Genomic DNA, 8,098 nt, shown 5'->3' with positions numbered 1-8,098 from the left:
TAATTCTATCCCCTTTTCTGACACTACTTCCTCTCCCTTGTCACCTCCTATCCACCAGATAGTCTCATGCAGTAACAGGGATTATTTTACTAACAGAAGTGGGCTTTTTCTGACAAAAGTGAAAGTAACATAACACAGGGTTTTCTTGGTGAAAGAGTACTGACAATACTTTTATATTTCTACCTACGTGGTTTAGATTCATATCATACTAGAATATCATTCTCTATTTAATTTCTATTTTTTAATTAGTACATTAAAAATATGACAAAAAACCAATTAAGCAATGATAAACCAAATCACATAATAAAGACAGAGGAAGAATGAGGGCTAGTTATTAATCTGGTTCTACTACTGTGTAAGTATGGAATATGGTGAGGGTAAAATGAAATGACTTGGTGCAGGGCAATAATATAATAATGAAAGCACTTGAGAGTAGGAGAGATAAATGCAGGAAGGAACACTGTAACTTTCTCTTTGACTCGGTACTTCTTTTATGTTGTCCACTCATTTTTTTTTTTCCTTTCCTTCCTTGCAGGGAGAAGGTCACTGTGATGTGATGGAAAGGCAGAAATCAATGATGGCTGGCTCCTCAGTGATATGAGTCAATCCATCAGACAGAATGATGGCAGTCACCCAGCCTTCACAGCCACCACCACCATGCTGGCAAATGTCACATTTGGAATTCATTTGCATAGCTGGGTAGCACTCCCTGTAGAGTTACATTGAACAATTTTGCAGCTGTGACAGCTTGAAATAGAAAAGCTAATGCAACTATCTGTCGACTTCCTCTGTGCCTTGTTTTCCTAAAATCTAGCTGGGAATTCTTATTACAGAAAGGGGGAGAATCATGTAAAAATGGAAGGGAAACTGATGCAAAGCTTTCAGGTATTTTGTGGAGAATATTATCAGTTACCCTGTATTTCTTGTGGGTTTTTGTTTTGTTTTGTTTTTAGACGGAGTTTGCTCTTGTTTCCCAGGCTGACGTGCAGTGACGCGATCTCGGCTCTCTGCAACCACCGCCTCCTGGTTTCAAGTAATTCCCCTTCCTCAGCCTCCCAAGTAGATGGGATTACAGGCATGCACCACCATGACCAGCTAATTTTGTATTTTTAGTAGAGATGGGTTTTCACTGTGTTGGTCAATTACCCTGCATTTCAAATTCAACATTCTTTGCCTTTAGTTTCTGCATTCACCTCTGACTATATTTCTCTGCTTTGCTATATTGATTGAAAATGATAGTACTGCTGGGTTCATTAATAAGTACATTGCCTTTTCCCTGTGGGAGAATGAAGACTTAAGTAACTTTCCTGAAGTTCAGCAATATGGCAAAGTTGTTTTATATTTCTATTTACAGTATATTTCTCTCTTCACCTCTCTCTTCCTTGCCCATCCCTCCCTCCCTCTCTCCTTCCCCTTTTCTTTCTCTTTCCACACATACGCAACCACATACATACATACACTTACACAGACAGAGCCATGTTGGGGTAATGCATTGTGGAATTAGGCCTTTGATTAATTAATTAACATTTTTACTTATAGAAAGAGTAAGCAGTAATACAGTTAGATGTGTATTCATTTAATTTTTAAAAATTTATTATTGAAGTACAGCTTATATACTTTTCAATGTAAAGATCCTAAGTATGCTGTCTAATAAGTTTGCCAAAAGTATATTCACCCATGTTACCTACACCCATGTTAAATTTTATGTTGTTTTCTTCACCTTAGAAAGTTCCTGCATAAGCTTGCCTAATTAGTTAGTTCACCCAATTCTCATAGCCACTGCTCTGATTTCTGTCACCACAGATGAGTCTTTCCTGTTCTAGCATAAATAGAATGTAGGATAGATGTCAGTGGAATGTATACAATGTGTACTCTCTCTGCCTGTTTTTCCAGTACCCTCAGCAAGAGTTAACTCTCAAACTTGTCCACAATGAACCTCTGGCAATCTGTCAACTGCAGTTAGGGATTTCCTACCCCCATACCGGATCCCACAGTTTTTGTGCCTGGGATTCTGCTCCAGGATCCCATGATTCTCTACCTCCACCTATCTTCCAATATTTCAGTCAGTTTTTCGCTTTCTGACCTCACGTATCCTCACCTCATGGATCTAAAAAGAGTCATCAATTTTTAGTGGTTTTTTTCAACTTTTTTTTTGTGGTGAAGTTGCAGTGATGACTTTCAAACTTCCTACATTCCAGACCAGAAACCAGAAATCTCGCAGTATTAATTAAATCATTTAAATTTATTGACTTAGTTTATTGCTCCTTTAGGGTTTTACTTTTTCTTTATTTTGAAGCTTTATAATTAGATAAATAAATGCTTATTGTTTATATGCTTTCCTGATGAATTGGCAATTTTATGATATTAAAATGGCCCCCTTTATTTCTGATGATTTTTATCTAGAGTTATAATTTGCCTGAGATTCATTACAGCTCCCCCACTTTTCTTAGGCTCAGCACTTGCATATCATACAATTTTTCACCCTTTTACTTTAAACCTTCCAATATCTTATATTAAGAATGCTTCTTATAAATTACACATTCTTGTTTGGTTGGATTTGTTTCATTTTATTTTTTTTGATTTTCATCCAGGCTAAAAATATCTGCATTTTATCCAGGCTATTTAGTCCATTAATTTTAATGCAATTATTGGTTATATCACCCATTCTCTCTAGATAAACTGAGAATTGTTTTGGTATCATTTCTAATATTCTCTATTTGCATTATTGTTCCACCTCTGCATTATATTTTTAATAGTAGTCCTAAAGATTACAATACACATATTTAGCTGATTATAGTTGATTATTCTAATAGTTACTTATCATTAACTTCCTTTCACCAGATAATTTGTGTTTTTATTGATGCATATTTTACTTCTTCAAATATCATAAGCCATATCATACATTACTATTTTTATTTTGTTTTGCCTGCAGTTCTGGGTTTTCAATCTGGTGTAATTTTCCCTCCCCTTGAATAACTTCTTTCAGTATTTCTTGTATGCAGTCTATTTGGGGCTACATTTTCTCTATGTTCAGTTATCCGAAATTGTCTTTTTTTAACTTTATTTTTTCAAAGATGTAGATTCCCATACTATGTTCTCATTCTTTAAGCACTTTAATATACGTTTTTATAGTTTCTTCTGGATGAAGTGCTCATAACATATATGAATGTATGTGTAATAAAATGCCTATAAAATAACAGAGAATACATTAGCCTAACCATATCTGAGGAATGTTTTTAAGTTTCTGTTAATACAGTATGGAGTAAAAAACCTAGATAAGTAATCATATATTTTATACTCATACTTCAGTTGTGGCTTTTTTGAGTTGAGCTATATTTTTAAGTTCATTTTCAACTTTGAACTTTGTAGAAATAATGGTCTTCTTGTCATGTGTAAACCATTTTCCTCTTTATGCGTTTTATAAGAATAGTAAGAAAGACAAAAGGTTTTTTCACTTATAGCACAATAGATTTGACTATTACATTTATTTTTAAGTTGTAATATTAAGTGGTTATTATTTTCAAAAAATAATCATCAACTGAATTATTTATTGGTAAAGCATCTTTACATAAATAAAATAATGTATTACATGTTATGCATATTTTTAAAAAATAAGTAATGCATAGCCATATGTTTTTATCATTTTAGAATATATTCACATGATATAGAAACATTGGTTAAAGACGGTAAACGTTCTTCATTAAAAAGGAACCTAGAAAAACACGTATTAGTTAATTACTTTGGGAAAACTTGGTTGGAGACAAATTGAAAATCTTAACAGTTGTTTTCGCTTTCCCACCTGTACTTCAATGCTCTTCATTAAACCTTGTTGCTACAACTAAATAAATTCCATATCACATTTATTGACTTTTTCAAAAGCAACTAAGATACCTTCTCAAATAAACAATGTGAATTTGATAACTTTGTATTATGATAGGCCAAGTGTCAAAACATCAGTATCGGAGAGTTTTTCATGAATCAAGTTTCACTAAACTTTCTAGACTAGTGTGGCGAATATAGTGCTTAGAAATACATACATAGTTTCATTGATATTGGGTGTGTGTGGTGAGCATGCTAGCAGAAGCAGTGGTTAAATAAAGCTGATGTGAAAAATATAAATCACAGAGTTTTGCAATTTTTGGCATGCATGTAAGTAGGATGCATAAATGAGAGTATTCAGGACTCACTTGAGGAGAGTATTTCACTCTTTTGATGATTCTTATTAAACATCAAAATTCCACCATTACCCTTATTTTATCATGAGTCAGATAGCCTTCAGAATAAATGCAAATAGATCTTGCTCTATTTACATATCCAGGCCAACTTACATGCAAGATGCAATCTGCTTATGCAGGTCAAGAGGAAAGCAGAACATTTGAGAGTTGGACCAGCATAAAACTCCCTGGTACATATTTTTTGATATTATATGACAAATTTTTGGTGAGTTTTCCTAATTGCATCTGTATATAATCAAAAGTGATTAAAACTATGAAAAACATGAATTTCTAGATAAAATAATAAAAAAGTTTAATACAAAAAGTATCACAATGCTCCACCTAAACACTCCTAAATAGTTATTCTTATGTTCTGAACATTTGTGTCCTTCCAAAATTTATACGCTGAAACCTAATCAGCAACGTGATTGTATTGGGAGGTGGGGTCATTGTGAGATGATTAGATTGTGAGGGTGGAACCATCATAAATGGGATTAGTGCCTTTATTTTAAAAAGGTCCCTGAGAGTTGCCTGGCCTTTCTACCTGCAAGGACACAGCAAGAACACACCATCTATGAACCAAAAAGCAGGTTCTTCCAGACATGGAGTTTGTCAGTGCTTGATCTTGGACTTTGCATATTCCAGATCTATGAGAAATAAATTTCTGCATTCATAAGCTTCTCAGTTTAGATATTTTGTTATTTTAGATATTTAGATATTTATGTAAGTAGTCTAAGACAGTTATGATATTTTAGATATTTAGATATTTTAGATATTTACATAGATCTGATATTTTATATCTAAATTTTAGATATTTAGATAGATCTGATATTTTAGATATTTAGACAAGTAGTCTAAGACAGCTATGAATTCCACTTACATTTTTCCAAGTTGAGATTTTCTCTTTTGATTAAGTACATCATATATTGGTTATTTTTATACCACTTATTGACCTCTTATTACTTAATTTTTACATATTATATCATGTATTCATTATGCAAACCTTGAGAATTAAGTACTGAGATTAGTCTTGCTATATAAAACAACACAAGCAATACATTATACGAGTAATCTAAGATTCCAGAAGATATTAATGTAGTATCAAAAAGAGGAAGAAAGAATTGTAACTCCTATTATTGCATGCATTAGACAATGTAGTATGCTATTTTTTTTAAATTTATTTATTATACTTTATGTTGTGTGGTATATGTGCAGAATGTGCAGGTTTGTTACATAGGTGTATACATGCCATGGTGATCTGCTGCATCCATTACCCCATCATCTACATTAGATATTTCTCCTAATGTGATTTTCTAAAAATTATATTATTTTCTTTAATGCGCATAATAATTGGTTGAGTAAATATTATATTCATCCTACAGATGAGAATAACAAGATTTTCCAAATATTATATAAGCATATGGTGGAAGTCATGCCATAATTAGAGAGAAGAAAAATGAGTCCTTTCTTCCAGGGGCTCCAGTATTGTCCTTCTGTAACCACAGCTCAGTCTACTGTCAATGAGTCTTAGGTAGTAAAAGAATATCCTTTTTTAGGGCCACTACTCCTTACTGTAGTCCATGTTCCAGGTATCCAGGACCACAGTATTCCTTGACCAAATGACCACAGCCTAATTCTTCTGCCAATATGGGCCTTTTCTTCTCCTAAGAGCAGACCATATTACTCATGGATTTCACCTCAGTTCCATGGATGCTTGACTCTTCAGTGGGTCAACTTGGGTGTACAGGTGAGTATTCCATGTGCACACACACAATACTCCTTACAGTGCAGCTGAAATGTGAAAATAAGACAAGTTTGTGTTAAACCACTGACTTGGGGAAAATCTATGAGGACTCTCAATTTTACCTTAGTCTTTAGGTTGTTAGGAAGATATATTTTTTAAGGTAGAAGGATAGAGAATATTTTATGTAACATTCTGGTGGCTTGAGTTGTAATCTTTTAATAATTATACATATTATATATGAACTTAGTGGGTCTCAGAAATGGTAGGGGCCTGAATGAAAAAAAGATGGTCACTAAGAATACTATATACAACAAAGCCATCTTTTGGAAATGAAGGAGAAATAAAGTCTTTCTCAGACAAGCAAAAACTGGGGGAATTTGTCACAATGAGACGAGTTCTACAAGATATACTAAAGAAAGTACTACCTTTGGAGGAAAAAGTATAGAGTCTGCAATTATGAAAACACACAGAAGTATACAACTCACTGTTAGAGCAGATATAAAAATAAGAAAGAGAAAGGAATAAGTTGTCACTATAGAAAAACCAACAAATAGTAAAGATAAATAATAAGAAAGGAAGGTAAGAATGAAGAATACACAAAAAGCAGTTGCAAACTAACAAAATGACAGGAGTAAATCATCACCTACCAACCTTGAACATAAATGGTTTAAATTTTCTAATTAACAGATATAGACTGGCTGAATGGCTGACAAAACAAGTCCCAACTATTTGCTGCTTACAAGAAACTTATCTTACCTGCAAAGACACACAAAGTGAAAGTGAAGGGATGGAAAAAGATATTCCGTGCAAATGAAAAACAAAAAGAGTGCAGAAATAGCTATCCTTATATTAGACAAAATAGATTTTAAGTGAAAAAATAGAGACAAAGACAATTATTTTATAATAATAAAGGGATCAATTCACCAAGAATATAAGAATTATAAATATGTATGCACTCAACCACAAAGCATCAAGATATATATAACAAATATTATTAGAGCTAAAGAGAGAGATAGATCATAATATAATGATAGTTGGACACTTCAGCACCCCGCTTTCAGCATTGAACAGATATCTAGACAGAAAATCAATCAAGAATATAAGACTTAAACTGCACTATAGACCAAAAGGACCTAACAGAAATTTACAGAACATTGCATCCAATAGCTGAAGAATACACATTCTTCTCATTAGCACATGGAACATTGTCCAAGATAAATCATATTTTAGGACACAAAACAAATCTCAACAAATATAAAAAAATCAAAATCTTATCAATTATCTTCTCAGGCCACAAGGAAATAAAACCAGAAATAAATAGCAAGAGAAACTCTGGAAACTGTACACATGTGAGAATTAAACAACAGGCATCTGAACAATCAATGGGTTCATAAAAATAATTAAGAAGGGAATAAAAAAATTTATTGAAACAAATGAAAATGGAAACACAACATACCAAAACAGATAGTGCAAAATCAATAGCAGGAGTAAAGTTTATAGCAGTAATTCCCTCTATAAAAAAATGCAAAATTTGAAATAAACAACCTAATAATGCTCATAAAAAAACTAGAAAAACAGAACAAACCAAACCGAAAAATTAATCAAAGGAAACAAATAATAATGATCAGAGCAGAGCTAATTAAAACAGAGACCAGAAAAACATTACAAAAAAAAAATCAACAAAGTAGAAAGTTGGCTTTTTGTAAGTTAAAAACAAATCACCAAAGCATTAGGTAGATCAAGAAAAAGAATAAAGATCAAAATAAATAAAATAGAAATGAAAAAGAAAACATTGCCAAGGTTGAATCAGTGCACTTAAGCTTTAGTTTTATCACTTCTAAAACAGTGAAACATTATTTATCTTGTATTACTTATTTAAATTCTGTTTTCTCTTTCACTCTCAATTTTCTCTTCTTGTAGTAATGGCATGTACCAATATGATTAGATAGTATTTAGAGGAGTTAGTATTTTATTCAATATTAAGCCATATATAAATTTGTTTTACCATTCAATAGTGAAACCATCTGTGCCTAGGTTTTTTTTTTTTTTTTTTTTTTTTTGGTGGGGGGATGAGGTTTGCTTCTGTTACCCAGGCTGGAGTGCAATGGCCCAGCCTTGGCTTACTGCATGCAACCTCCTC

General features: G+C 32.7%; 1 long non-coding RNA gene across 1 annotated transcript in view; it reads left to right on the top strand.

Moving 5' to 3' along the window:
* Positions 1-581: 581 nt before the first annotated feature.
* Positions 582-8,098, top strand: part of LOC116533392 — a 33,753-nt gene continuing 26,236 nt past the window's right edge. Inside the window, exon 1 of the long non-coding RNA XR_004261272.1 lies at positions 582-885. This is a non-coding gene — a long non-coding RNA (uncharacterized LOC116533392). The remainder of the gene's footprint in view (positions 886-8,098) is intronic.

The sequence above is a fragment of the Sapajus apella genome, unplaced genomic scaffold, assembly GCF_009761245.1.
Source record: "Sapajus apella isolate SASKATOON/1434 unplaced genomic scaffold, GSC_monkey_1.0 scaffold82, whole genome shotgun sequence".
In the NCBI taxonomy this organism is placed as follows: domain Eukaryota; kingdom Metazoa; phylum Chordata; class Mammalia; order Primates; family Cebidae; genus Sapajus; species Sapajus apella.
The sequence above is the reverse complement of the archived record's forward strand: the minus strand, read 5'-3'. Positions and strand labels throughout refer to the sequence as shown.